A 13,210-nucleotide genomic window follows, 5' to 3' on the forward strand; every position below is an offset into this window, starting at 1 on the left:
AAAGTATTGTATGGAATTTTTTTATTTTTAATTTATTATTATTATTATTATTTTTTTTAAAGAAAAGAATGGAATATTTTGTTGGAATACAAAAGGTATTTTACTTGCTATATGGGCTTTGTCAAAGCAAGCACAGGTAGGGGGAAAGGAAAAATAATTTATTATAAACTCAAACTGTTAATTTGTTAAACTACCAAACCAGATTTTGAAAAATCTCACAGAAATTTTCAAAATTGAAGGTAGTATCCGATGCTACAATCATTGATGCTCAAAATGAAAATATTAACATAGCGTACAAAAGTCACAAACGCACAAATGGGTTTGGGCCACATCGTACCCATCATAACAAGAGTTCACTGAATTGATAAAGTCAAATGGGCTTGGAGACGTAGACATAACTTTTTTTTTTTTTTTTTTTTTTTTTTTTTTTTTTGTACTGTTTCTTTAATGCGGGATACGGTTCCAACATTTCCCGGTTTCCCCCTCTCCCTACTTTTATTGTTTTATATCCGTTTAATGAAGGATAACAATTCTACTCACATGTGAGATTTTCTTAATATCAGCTAATTAACCCAAATCAAATGTAAAATGCATTGGTTTCTGTTGCAGGGAAGAACCTTCAACATGGCCTACATTATTGTAATTATAATTGTTATCATGCATGTTGCTGCCACTTGACATTGCTATGCCATTGTTACCACTATCTTTGTTCTTTAACAACTATATATCTATCGTTGATTTACTAACATTTTTAGCACCTTCTTTGATTGTAATGCATTGAAAAAGCTTAGGAGATTGCAAAAATAAAGCTCCTCGTAGCTCATTGATTATAGGATGATCTCATTAAATGATACAATCTAAATTTGAAAAGTTGATAACCTACTTCTCCATAAATAGTATATTGCGATCATATAAGAAATATATGATGCGACTTGATCAGGGTAAAATATAATAGTGATATATCTTTGTATTTGTAAAAAATGTAAAAAAGAGCAATATATTTACTTGTACAAGAAGGTGAATAAAAATCTCTAAGGTTGCTATTGCAAGATTATGTACACCTTCCCAAATACGAACGGTACATTTGATGACCAAGTATGAAAACACACATAAAACATTTTATGACCAAGTACATTGTGAAATCTATATGAAAACACACACGATGGTATATTTTATTTAATAATTAAGCATGCCTTATTGGACTAATTGTACGTACTTATTTAGTGATCGATGAATTAAACATATTAACATAAATCTTCAGTTCCCAAAACTTTTTTAACTCTTAACCTCAACTTATGACCGAGACACATCCATATGAAGCGCAAACCATGTCCAAAGAGTATCACTAACATGAGCCATAGCTAGATCTCGACGGAATACTCCATAGCTTCAACCAAGTGAAAATAGTATAGTGCACCCGGGTGCACCATGCGCATGGTGCACCCGAAAAGAACATTAGACATATTTTAAAGAACATGGGCAAAAAAAAGAACATGCTAGTGTTAAAAAAAGAACATACCTATGTTTGACAAAAGAACATATTTGTGTTTGACAAGAACATGACAGTACAAAGAACATAAAGTCTTTAAAAAAAGAACATGTTATTTTTCATGGTTATTTAGGTGTTGAACGTGTTTGAAAAAGAACATTATATTTGACAAAAAAGAACATGTTCGTGTTTGACAAAGATGTAGGTGATCATTGGGTGGGTCGGGCCAAGGTTAAAAAATCAGCTCACTTCTTGAGTCGGGCCAAATTTTGGGCCAAAGTTTTTGTGCCCAAAATTGTCCGGCCATGCGGGCTTTTCAGGTCGAGTAAAAAAATCAACTAAAACGCATAAAATGCATTCCCAAACCCGCCCAATAAATTAAATTTAAGGGCCGGGTTCGACCAGATTTTGGGGGCGAAAAAATTCTGCCCAAAACCCGTCCAAAATCGGGTCGGGCCGTTATAACTTTGATCACCTCTAGCCAAAGAATATAAAGTCTTTACAAAAAGAACATGATAATACATTAAAGAACATGTTCTTTTTTCTGGTTACTCGAGTGATTGGTTTTTTTTTTTTTTTTTTTTTTTTTTTTTTTTTTTTTTTAAATGTACATACATTAAAGAATATATTGTATAATATAAAGAACATATTGTATAATATAAAGAACATATAGTTCAAACTCAAAGAACATAATCATCAAACTTAAAGAACATGAGAACATATTATGCTCATGTTCTTTATAAATATATATAATGTTCTTTTTTTGTCCATGTTCTTTTAAATATACCTTATGTTCTTTTCGGGTGCACCATGCGCATGGTGCACCCGGGTGCACCAACCATACATTATCAACCAAGGCAGCTTTGTCCCAAAGCTCATTTGTAAGGTACCCTATCGTGAAAAAGTAAGTAGCTGCACTCGCGATTACAGCAATCCACAAAGTAACCCTCAAAATGAACACAAAAAGTCGCTTTGCAAGGAAGGCCGCTATTAAGGAGGAGGATGATGCTTAGAGATGACATAAGTCCGATTGTGTTGCTAACTTGTACGACATTGTATAAACCTACATCGCTATCATATGACATTATGGAAGTGCCTGCCTCATGAACATCACTATTATCTTGCCAAACGCTTCCGGGTGGATTTATTCCGACTTGGAACGACAAGGTTGCAATACAAGATGCCACAACCATTTGAGCTGTGTTCTGCTCCTCCAACCATTTTTTGTCTTTGGTGCGCTTTAGCACCTTTTCAGCTCGTAATGTGTTGTGCTCTTTAAGTAATACCTTGATTTCCTTGTCTGTTTTAGCTTCTGTTGATTCATCCTCTTTATTTCTCCCTGTTTTTCTTAAAATAGTTTCCCAACAACTTATTTTTAATTTATTCTCATCAGTTTTTTTTATCATCCTTCCTAATTTTTGTTAGGTCGTAAATATCCCTTATTGTTTTGTCTTTCTTGTTCATAGCATTTTTATCTATCTTGTCACCTTGCTCTAGTAGAAATCTTACCATCTGCATCGTCACCAAATAAACATTTAAGAAAAGGCTGGCAAAAATGCAAGGGTTTGCTTAATACTTCGTATGTATGTTGATTTTTTAAAATATGTAATTATTTTTGCTGAACTTAAATTATGGTTACCGAACTTGAATTAACAATATGGATTAAAACTAAAATTTTATTCTTCATTAAATCTATTCATTAAAGTTATTAATTTTTAATACATGATCAAAATTTATTTTTACTAACAGAAGTTAACTTGTTTTTCTTATTTTTAATTTTTTTTTTGCTGAATTTTATTTATTTTTTTATTAAACATAAATCATTTTTATAGAATATCATTTGAATTAGGTAAAATATAGTGTATAACTTATTCTTGAGTCTCAACAATCATGATATCAAGAGTGTACATCAATATGACAAACAAGTCACAGATTCAAATCTCATCTATCTTTATCTCTTTTAGAGTAAAATATTAAGCATGAATGGGGCCCATGCTACATCTACATAGGATGTGATAAAGTGTATAGATACGTATCGTAGTGTAAAAATTTATACACGCGAGCCGTGAACATAATACTTAGCTCTTACGAGTTACGACAATAATGTAAGAACATACAAAATTCTATATATTGTAAGCTTAAATAATGGGAAAATACTAGTTGATCTTCATGATTAACATAATTTGTCAATCATAGGGGTGATAGTGTCTTTTCATTCATTAAGTTAAGGATAGTAATGTCATTGCACATATGACATGTTCATATTGCCAGCTATGCAATAAAATGGCGTTAATAACTAAGTTCAAAGCCCCAAATCCCCACCCTCCTTCTCTCTCTTCTCTCTCAAAGTCCCAACAATGGCAGGTGTGTAGTAGGTCCGGTGATGGAGGGTGTAGCGGTGACAATGAAACTGAAATTAGTGTTGGGCGACAACTAGTTATGACTCCGGCAACGGGTGGTGGTGGTGTTCGTACTTAAATCGATCTCTCATCCGCCAACGTCGGCAAGAATTATGTCCAAGCGCTTCTTGAAAAAGCTCCCTAGGTTAGTCATTTCAAGGAAAAATGGTCACCTTTAACCTTTGGGGTTAACCAAGCCCTTAATTTCACCTTTTCTTCTTAGAGTTTTCGTTTAATTCGGCGACAAAGCCGCCAAAAATGGTGGTATTGATGGTGTCGGTGGTCGGTTTATTGGTTGTAGCTTGGAGATGATGAAGATTGTGGTATGGTAGCTTCAATGGAGGAAGCAGCTTGAACACTACTATTGTTACCGTTAGTAAACAAAGTTAGGATCTAGGCTTGCGTTCTTGGTGATTAAGCGGCTGACGAAGCACAAATATGAGCTGGGTAGTATGAGTAAGCACTAGATTAACCAAATATGTTAATCATAAAGATCAACTGGGCAAGCCCCTTAAATAATTACGTAGTAAATAAGAGCAGTATCATTATAAATTAAGATAAGCCGATTGGAATTGATTATTGCATACATTAATACATGTAGAATGTAAAGCTACAAAAAGCTAAAGCTTAAGATGGATTGTGACGACACACATTAGTGAGTTTTGACCATTATACATGATTGCTTAAATTAGATACATTTGTAGTTGTTTTTTGCCATGGATAACACCTCTTGAAAAATTTAATTATTGATTGCCTCTTTCGCCAACTAATCTTCTTCCATATAAATCGCACAACATGTCCAAAGAGTATAAATCCCATTAACCCTAGCCAGGCTAGAAGAGAGATGGTTATAGCAGCCCAAATTCCGCCGTCATCGTGAGTTATATTAGATACCGAGAACATGTATGTAAATGCTGTTGCCGTGACAGAAATCCACAAGGTTATCCTTAAAAATGTCAAGAAATATCGCTTGCATGGAAGGCCGCTGATAAGGAGAAGGATGACACTTAGTGATGATATTAGTCCTATTGTGTTACTAATTAGTGCAAAACTATAAGCAGTATCTTTACTATATGACCATATAGCAGTACCTGCATCATGGCCAATATACATTCCCGTCATTTTATCTATTGTACCCGAATAGGGTAAATCATCCTGCCATACGCCTCCCGGGGGGTTAATTCCGGCTTGGAAGGCCATGGTTGCGATCAAGGATGCCACCACCATTAGAGATGTGCGCTGGTCCTCCAACCAAGCGCGGTCTTTTTTGGGTTTTAGTGCTTCCTTCGCGGGTAATGCATTGGCACGATTGAGGTGTTTCCATATCTTTTCATCTTGTATCACATCTTTTCGACTTCGCTTATGAATATCCACAGGTGACAATCCTTTTTTGCTAATAGCATTTTTTTTAATCTTTGGATGTCCGAGTAAAAATTCTACCATCTGCATATCAAATTGATAAGCTTTAAATTGTATCAATCCATAACATTTTACTAGGTGTATTAGGTCCAAAGTCCAAATTTGTTATAGATTAATCCACAACAATTTACTTTCCAACTATTTTGCTTGGCATTTTTATTCCTTTTATTTTACCTTGGAAATAAAAGGAATATTGAAAGTTGCGGGAAGCTAGCATAGAGTTAATAAAAAAAAAATTGATGAGTTGGGGTCTCAAGGGTCGGTTAATAGACAAAAAGAAAAAAAAAACACATTTATAATAATTTTTATTTTTATGATGGATAGAAAGTTAAAATAAAAGTCCGGTCCTTAATTGATGGACAAAATATTATTTTAATGTTAAAATATTTTATTTGTAAGTACATTATACTTTAGAGTCAATAATCATATGGAAGTATATAAATGGCTACATAAAATACAAAATACATAGTATGATATAGCATAATTTGTAATTATACAAAAAAATTTGAGAAACATATATGTACAGGTTCATGGGGCAAACGTATGTTGACTTTAAATCTGTAATTGTTAGACTCAAATCAGACCTACATCAAGTACATGTTTAAACTCAAATCCGATCCTCCCCATTAATCCCATAGGGTTTAAATATTTGGTCCCATATCCTCAACTTTGAAGTTGTGGTTGGGTCTAGCATGGTCTTAATCCTCCTTACTTTGATTTTCTCGTGTCTATGTGGTTCTACACTATCGTTGGTGATAACACATTTATATACTCATTGTTATATGTTATATTTGAGTGTTTCTATCATATTCTCTCTATATATTTAATCTTTTAGAGCTATATTTCTTTATATTTCGACGTTGCTCTCCTCGTGCTCTCTTTCTTTATTTTGTAGGATTTACGCGTAAAAAAAGCACCTTTGCAAGCTAAGTGAGCTAGGAGCATGTAGGAGATTACGAGCCCAACATCATATGGTCACATTCCAAGCTTGAAGTTGCTTTTGAAGGAGTATTGTGTAGAAATTGCCTAGCCTTGGCCTGGTCGTGGCTTGTTACATTAAGCTTTGGCCTGGTCGTGGCTCCTCCTTTTTGCTCAAGAGAAGCCTACCAAGATCAGTAGACACCACGGGTTGGCCGTGGAAAAGCCCCAGCAGCTTTGGGTAACCCGTGGCTATCACCTGACGAAGCATCAAAGCCAAGTTTGAGGCGGTTTGGAAGACCTATTTTTAGGAAACTTCTTTACTTATTCCTAGGGATATAAATAGGCTTCGGCTAGGCATATTAGAGCACTTTTCTTTTGGATTCGTAAAATTGAGTTAAAGAATTCTACAATTCCCTTCAATTTTAGATTTACTTTATTCAAGATTTCATCTTCAATTCCATTAATTCAAGTATTTCTTCTTTCCTATATTATTATGTCTTTTGATTATTTTGTTAATTTAATCATGAGTGAGTAGATTTATATTCTAGGGTTAGGTTGAACCCTAGTTACGAGTAATGCATGATTTCCCCCAATTCCTTATTTAATTAGATTAATTGTTTTTCTTATTGAATTGTGCTAATTTATCAATGTTAGGTTAGACGTAATTTGATATTGATTGAACCAAGTATCTTATTTATCAATGGAAGTTGAGATTAGATGGTTTGATTAAATTCAATAAGGGCATGAAATTCTCCATGGAAATAGGTAGGATGGATTGCTAGGATTGTATGGATGTTGAGTTTAATGTCTCTAAATTGCATGATACCATGGAAATAGGTTTGATTGGATTTTAGAGAAGCCATAAATACTCGGAAGAGGTTTATTGGTATTTTCAAGGGCACGTCCTTCCTTTGAGTATTATTATTCTGATTAATTGGGGTAGGGATTTATCTTTGCAGTATTCATACTAGTGGTGATACTTAACTCTGGATGATTTTATTAATTGATTTATTTCATCTTGATTATTCTAGTTTATTTTGTTTAGAATTAGATTGGTTGAATATCGCTATTGATTGGTTACTCGCTTAGTAGTTACTTGAGTTTAATTAATTAGTTGAACCATAGTCTCTTGGGATCCGACCCTTACTTGCCCGTCTACATAGTAGTGGTATAGTTAGGTTTATTTTTGTTAGGTACGCGACACGCCTATCAAATTTTGGCGCCGTTGCCGGGGACTGACGGTTTTAGACTAGTTATTTGTGATTCGTTTTTACTAAGCTTTATTTGTTGCTTCGGCTATTGTCTCTTGTGTCTTTGATTTCTTTTCTTTTAGTTCTTTGTTGCATGCAAACTCGACGTTCAGGGTCAGACGATTTAATTCCATTTGATTCTGAAATTGAAGCAACTGCAAGGAGACGAGGAGGTAGAAGAAGAAGGAGAAATCAAAACCACAGAAACATGGTCGATCCAGGAACAAAGTCTCTTTTGGAGTATGGTATTCCTGATACCACAACCGGACTCCTCTCCAGTATTGTCAGACCACCTGTCACTGCTCAGAACTTTGAATTGAAACCACAGTTCATTCAATTCATTTCTAATGATTCGTTTGCAGGCACGCCTCATGAGTGCCCTGTCAGTCACATTGATAGTTTCTTGGAGAAGTGCGATACTATGAAACTAAATGGTGTTACAGATGATGCTATTAGACTTCGCCTTTTTCCTTTCTCATTACGGGATAGGGCGAAGGAATGGTTGAGAGATGAAGGTACCGGCTCTTTTGACACATGGGACAAATTGGTGAAAGCTTTTCTAGTCAAGTTCTTAGGACAAGAAAAGACTGCAAGGTTGAGAAATGAGCTATCTACTTTTGGGCAGTCAGATGATGAGTCCTTATATGAAGCATGGAGGAGGTTCAAGCGATTGCAGAGACAATGCCCTCACCATGGTATTCCTGAATGGATGTTGATCCAAACCTTTTACAATGGTTTAACTCATGAATTCCGAATCTATATTGATGTTGCGTCTGGGGTTCTCTCTTGACTAAGAACCCAACTGAGGCAAAGGAGCTAATTGAGAAGATGGCGACAAATGATAATTATCATCCAGGAGGACGACGCAATGTTAAAAAGGGAGGTATGCATGATGTTGATGCTCTAACCCTTTTAACTAGTTCTATGCAGGCATTGACAAGCAAGTTTGACAAGTTCCAAGCGGCATCTTCTGGCTCATCTGCTGAAACTTGTCAAATGTGTAATGTACAAGGTCACATTGCCCCTAATTGCCCACAAAATTCACATGAGATGTCGATTGAGGAAGCCAATGCATTCTACACTTCAAATCCCAAAAGGCCATATGATCCTCACTCAAACACATACAATGAAGGTTGGAAACATCATCCAAATTTCTCTTACAAGAATACCCAAGCTCAACAAAATCCACCTCCACCACCACCTCGAAACAATAATTATAATGCTCCACCCGGTTTCCAAGAAAGACCACCTCTAGTCCAACAACCTATGCAACCACCTCCACAAAAATCCAACCTTGAGCTAATGCTTGAGAACTTTGTCACCACAACGAACAACAACATCCAACAACTACAAGCTCAGAACAAGCTCATGGAAAATCAAATAAGTCAACTTGCTCATTAAGTTGGCCAATCTTTGAAGACTCCGGGCACTTTTCCGGGTCAAACAGAGCAACCACCAAAGGGGCATATGAATGTTGTGACTTTGAGGAGTGGAAAGCAGTTGGAAGATCCCCCCATGAAGGAGCCATCAAAGGAGCTTGTTGAAGAGGTAGTCAATAAAGAGAAGGTGGTTGATGGTAGCGCGATTGAGGAAGAGCCAAAGGCATCAACTCCACCACCACTTGTTCCATATGTGCCAACAGTTCCTTTCCCACAAAGGTTGGCTCAAGCTAAGTTAGAGAAAAAGTATGGAAAATTTCTTGATATTCTGAAAAAGCTTCACATCAACATTCCATTCTTAGATGCAATATCTGAGATGCCATCTTATGCAAAATTTTTAAAGGATATGCTCTCTAACAAGAAGAAGCTACAGGAGAATGCTGCAGTAGCGTTGAATGCAGAGTGTAGTGCAATTTTGAAAAATACACTTCCTAAGAAACTAGGCGATCCAGGTAGCTACTCCATTCCAGTGAAGCTTGGGGATATAGAGATCAACAAGGCATTATGTGATCTTGGTGCAAGTGTGAGTCTCATTCCGCTCTCTATTTGCAAGAAACTTCAAATGGGTGAACTAAAGCCTACACGCATGTCTCTACAACTTGCAGATAGGTCGGTTAAATTTCCCTTGGGTATACTTGAAGATGTTCCTCTTCGTGTGGGAAAATTCTTTATCCCATGTGACTTTGTTGTGATGGAGATGGAAGAGGATGCACATGTCCCTATTATACTTGGTAGACCATTCTTAGCCACTGCAGGTGCAATCATTGATATGAAGAATGGAAAAATCACTTTTGAGGTGGGAGACGAGAAAATGGAGTATTCACTCTTGAATGCTATGGGAACTCCTTCCATGGGAGAGACTATCTACCAAGTAGATGTCCTTGATGATTTAGAACGTGAGCAACTTCCCTTAATCAAGACAGATGATGCATTGGAAACGGTGTTGGTAGGAAGCACCAGTGAGGAAGATTGGGAAACAAGGGAGTACACGCGGCTACTTGAGGAAGGAAAAGCAAATCCAAACACCGCTCTAGTGAAGGAAGTCCTTAGTGTATCAAGTGTTGGGGAGGGTACTACGCCTCCCGAGGTAGAGTTGAAACCCCTTCCCTCTACTCTTAAATATGCATATCTTGGTCCTAATAACACATATCCTGTTATTGTTAATGCTGAGCTTAATGACACAAAATTAGAGCAACTGCTCATTGTTTTGAGAAAATACAAAAGTGTTATTGGGTACACCATTGATGATATTAAGGGTATTAATCCCTCATTTTGCATGCATAAGATAATTCTTGAGGACGATCATACCTCCTCCATAGAACCTCAAAGACGACTTAATCCAAACATGATGGAGGTAGTAAAAAAAGAGGTTCTTAAATTACTTGCTGCGGGAATAATTTACCCTATCTCAGATAGTAAGTGGGTTAGTCCTGTACAAGTAGTTCTAAAGAAAGGAGGTATGACCGTTGTCAAGAATGACAAAGGTGAGCCAATCGCCACTAGAACTGTTACAGGTTGGCGAATGTGTATTGATTACAGGAGGTTGAACAAGGCCACCCGGAAGGATCATTTCCCCCTTCCATTTATTGATCAGATGCTTGAACGTTTGGCTAAGCATTCCTTTTTCTGCTACTTGGACGGATACTCTGGTTTCTTTCAAATTCCCATCCGTCCATGCGATCAGGAAAAGACTACTTTCACATGTCCCTATGGCACCTTCGCCTATCGAAGAATGCCATTTGGATTATGTAATGCTCCAGCCACGTTTCAACGTTGTATGATGTCAATTTTCTCAGGTCTTATTGAACATTCCATGGAAGTTTTTATGGATGACTTCTCTGTCTATGGAACATCTTTTGATGTATGTCTTGAAAATTTGGAAAAGGTGCTCCATAGATGTAAAGAAGTCAATTTAATTTTGAACTGGGAAAAATGTCATTTCATGGTACAACAAGGAGTTGTTCTAGGCCATGTGGTGTCAAATAAGGGTATTGAGGTTGATAAAGCAAAGATAGAGGTCATTGAGCGACTACCCCCTCCTAATTCTGTAAAAGGAATCCGGAGTTTTCTTGGTCATGCAGGATTTTATAGGCGATTTATTAAAGATTTTTCGAAAATCGCTAGACCTCTAACTGAGCTTTTGGCCAAAGATGCCCCATTTGTATTTACTGATGCTTGTCTTGAGGCTTTTAACAGGTTGAAGGAAGCATTGATCTCCGCTCCCGTTATGCAACCCCCGGATTGGACCCTGCCATTTGAAATTATGTGTGATGCGAGTGACTATGCAATAGGGGCCGTCTTGGGGCAACGGAAGGATAGAAAACTTCACGCCATTTATTACTCTAGTAAAACTCTTGATTCTGCCCAAATAAATTATGCCACAACTGAAAAAGAGATGCTAGCAGTAATTTATGCAATAGAGAAGTTCCACTCATACCTTGTTGGTTCGAAGGTGATAATTCACACGGATCACGCCGCATTGAAATATTTGATGACTAAGAGTCACGCCAAGCCGCGGTTGATTCGTTGGGTCCTTCTGTTGCAAGATTATGACATCGAGATACGGGACACAAAAGGGACTGAGAATGTCGTTGCAGACCATCTTTCTCGCCTCCTTCTCGATAAGGGGGATGGAGATGACCTCCCCATTGATGATTCTTTCCCTGATGAACATTTATTAGCACTTTCTCAAATTGAATCACCTTGGTATGCTGACTTAGCTAATTATTTGTCCACAGGTACATTGCCCCATGGTTACTCATCTCAACAAAAGAAGAAATTCTTTTATGAGGCAAGGCGACATTTTTGGGACGATCCATTCCTTTATAGGCTATGTGCGGATGCAATGATAAGAAGATGTGTTCCGGAAGGCGAGGTAAGCAAAATTATATCTCATTGCCATGACTTACCTTGTGGTGGACATGCAGGTCCTACAAAAACGGCCGCGAAGATTTTACAATGTGGTTTCTACTGGCCCACTTTGTTCAAGGATGTGTACTCATATGTAAAGGTTTGTGATCGTTGTCAACGGACTGGTAATATTTCAAGGAAGCACGAGATGCCACTCAATAACATACTCGAGGTCGAGTTGTTTGACGTGTGGGGGATAGATTTCATGGGACCATTCCATTCCTCCTATGGAAATCGATACATTTTAGTGGCCGTTGACTATGTCTCAAAGTGGGTTGAAGCAATTGCTACTCCAACCAATGATGCGCGTGTGGTAAGTAAGTTTTTCAAAAAAATTATTTTCCCTCGTTTTGGTTTACCACGTGTGTTGATTAGTGACAGGGGAACACATTTTTTGGAGCATCGATTTGAAGCAATGTTGAAGAAGTATGGAGTGAAACATAGGATTGGTATTGGTTATCACCCACAAACTAGTGGTCAAGTCGAGGTATCGAACCGAGAAGTTAAATCGATCTTAGAGAAAATTGTTGCTAGGACAAGAAAAGATTGGTCGATAAAAATTGATGATGCTCTATGGGCATACCGAACGGCATTCAAAACGCCAATTGGTACAACCCCATATCGACTAGTGTATGGTAAAGCTTGCCATCTCCCTGTTGAACTAGAACACCGTGCATATTGGGCAATTAAGAGCCTTAATTTTGATGCTCAAGCAGCAGGTGAGAAAAGATTGTTACAACTTAACGAGTTAGATGAGCTCCGTCTAGATGCTTATGAGAGTTCTAAGTTGTACAAAGAGAAAACAAAAAGATGGCATGACAAGGGTCTCATACGTCGAGAATTTAAGGAGGGAGATCAAGTCCTTCTATTTAATTCAAGACTGAAATTATTTCCTGGTAAACTCCGCTCTAGGTGGTCAGGTCCATTTAAGATTCGGAAGATCTATCCTTATGGTACTATTGAGCTATGGAATTCATCTGGGGGTACCTTTAAGGTTAATGGTCAAAGGGTGAAGCATTACCGAGTTGGAGACCCAATCGAGGAGAGAGTGGATATTATACTAGCAACCCCATCACAACACAATTGAGCAAAAAGGAGGTCGAGCTTAAGAACAAGCGCTTTTTGGGAGGCAACCCAATTTATTTTATTTTCTTTTTTAATCTTTTTTTTCTTTTTATCTTAGTTAAAAAAAATAATAACAAAAAAAAAAAAAAAAAAAAAAACAAAAAAAAGAAAAACAAAAAAAAAAAAGTTAGTACGTTTTATTTTAGAGCTTATTAGTTAGTAGTAGGACTAGCAGGTACTAGTACCTTAGTATTAGTAATAGAATTAGTTAATGCTATTATTATCATTATTCTTACCTAACTAATTCTTTTACTTCCA

The 13,210-nt window shown here is 36.9% G+C and overlaps 1 non-coding gene across 1 annotated transcript; it reads right to left on the minus strand.

Annotated features, from left to right (window-relative positions):
• Positions 1-8,070: 8,070 nt before the first annotated feature.
• LOC145557236 (small nucleolar RNA R71) lies at positions 8,071-8,177 on the minus strand. Its single transcript, XR_014092282.1, has one exon. It is a non-coding gene; the product is annotated as a small nucleolar RNA R71 (small nucleolar RNA).
• Positions 8,178-13,210: the final 5,033 nt, after the last annotated feature.

The sequence above is a fragment of the Chenopodium album genome, chromosome 8 (genome assembly GCF_948465745.1).
Source record: "Chenopodium album chromosome 8, dcCheAlbu1.1, whole genome shotgun sequence".
In the NCBI taxonomy this organism is placed as follows: Eukaryota; Viridiplantae; Streptophyta; class Magnoliopsida; order Caryophyllales; family Amaranthaceae; genus Chenopodium; species Chenopodium album.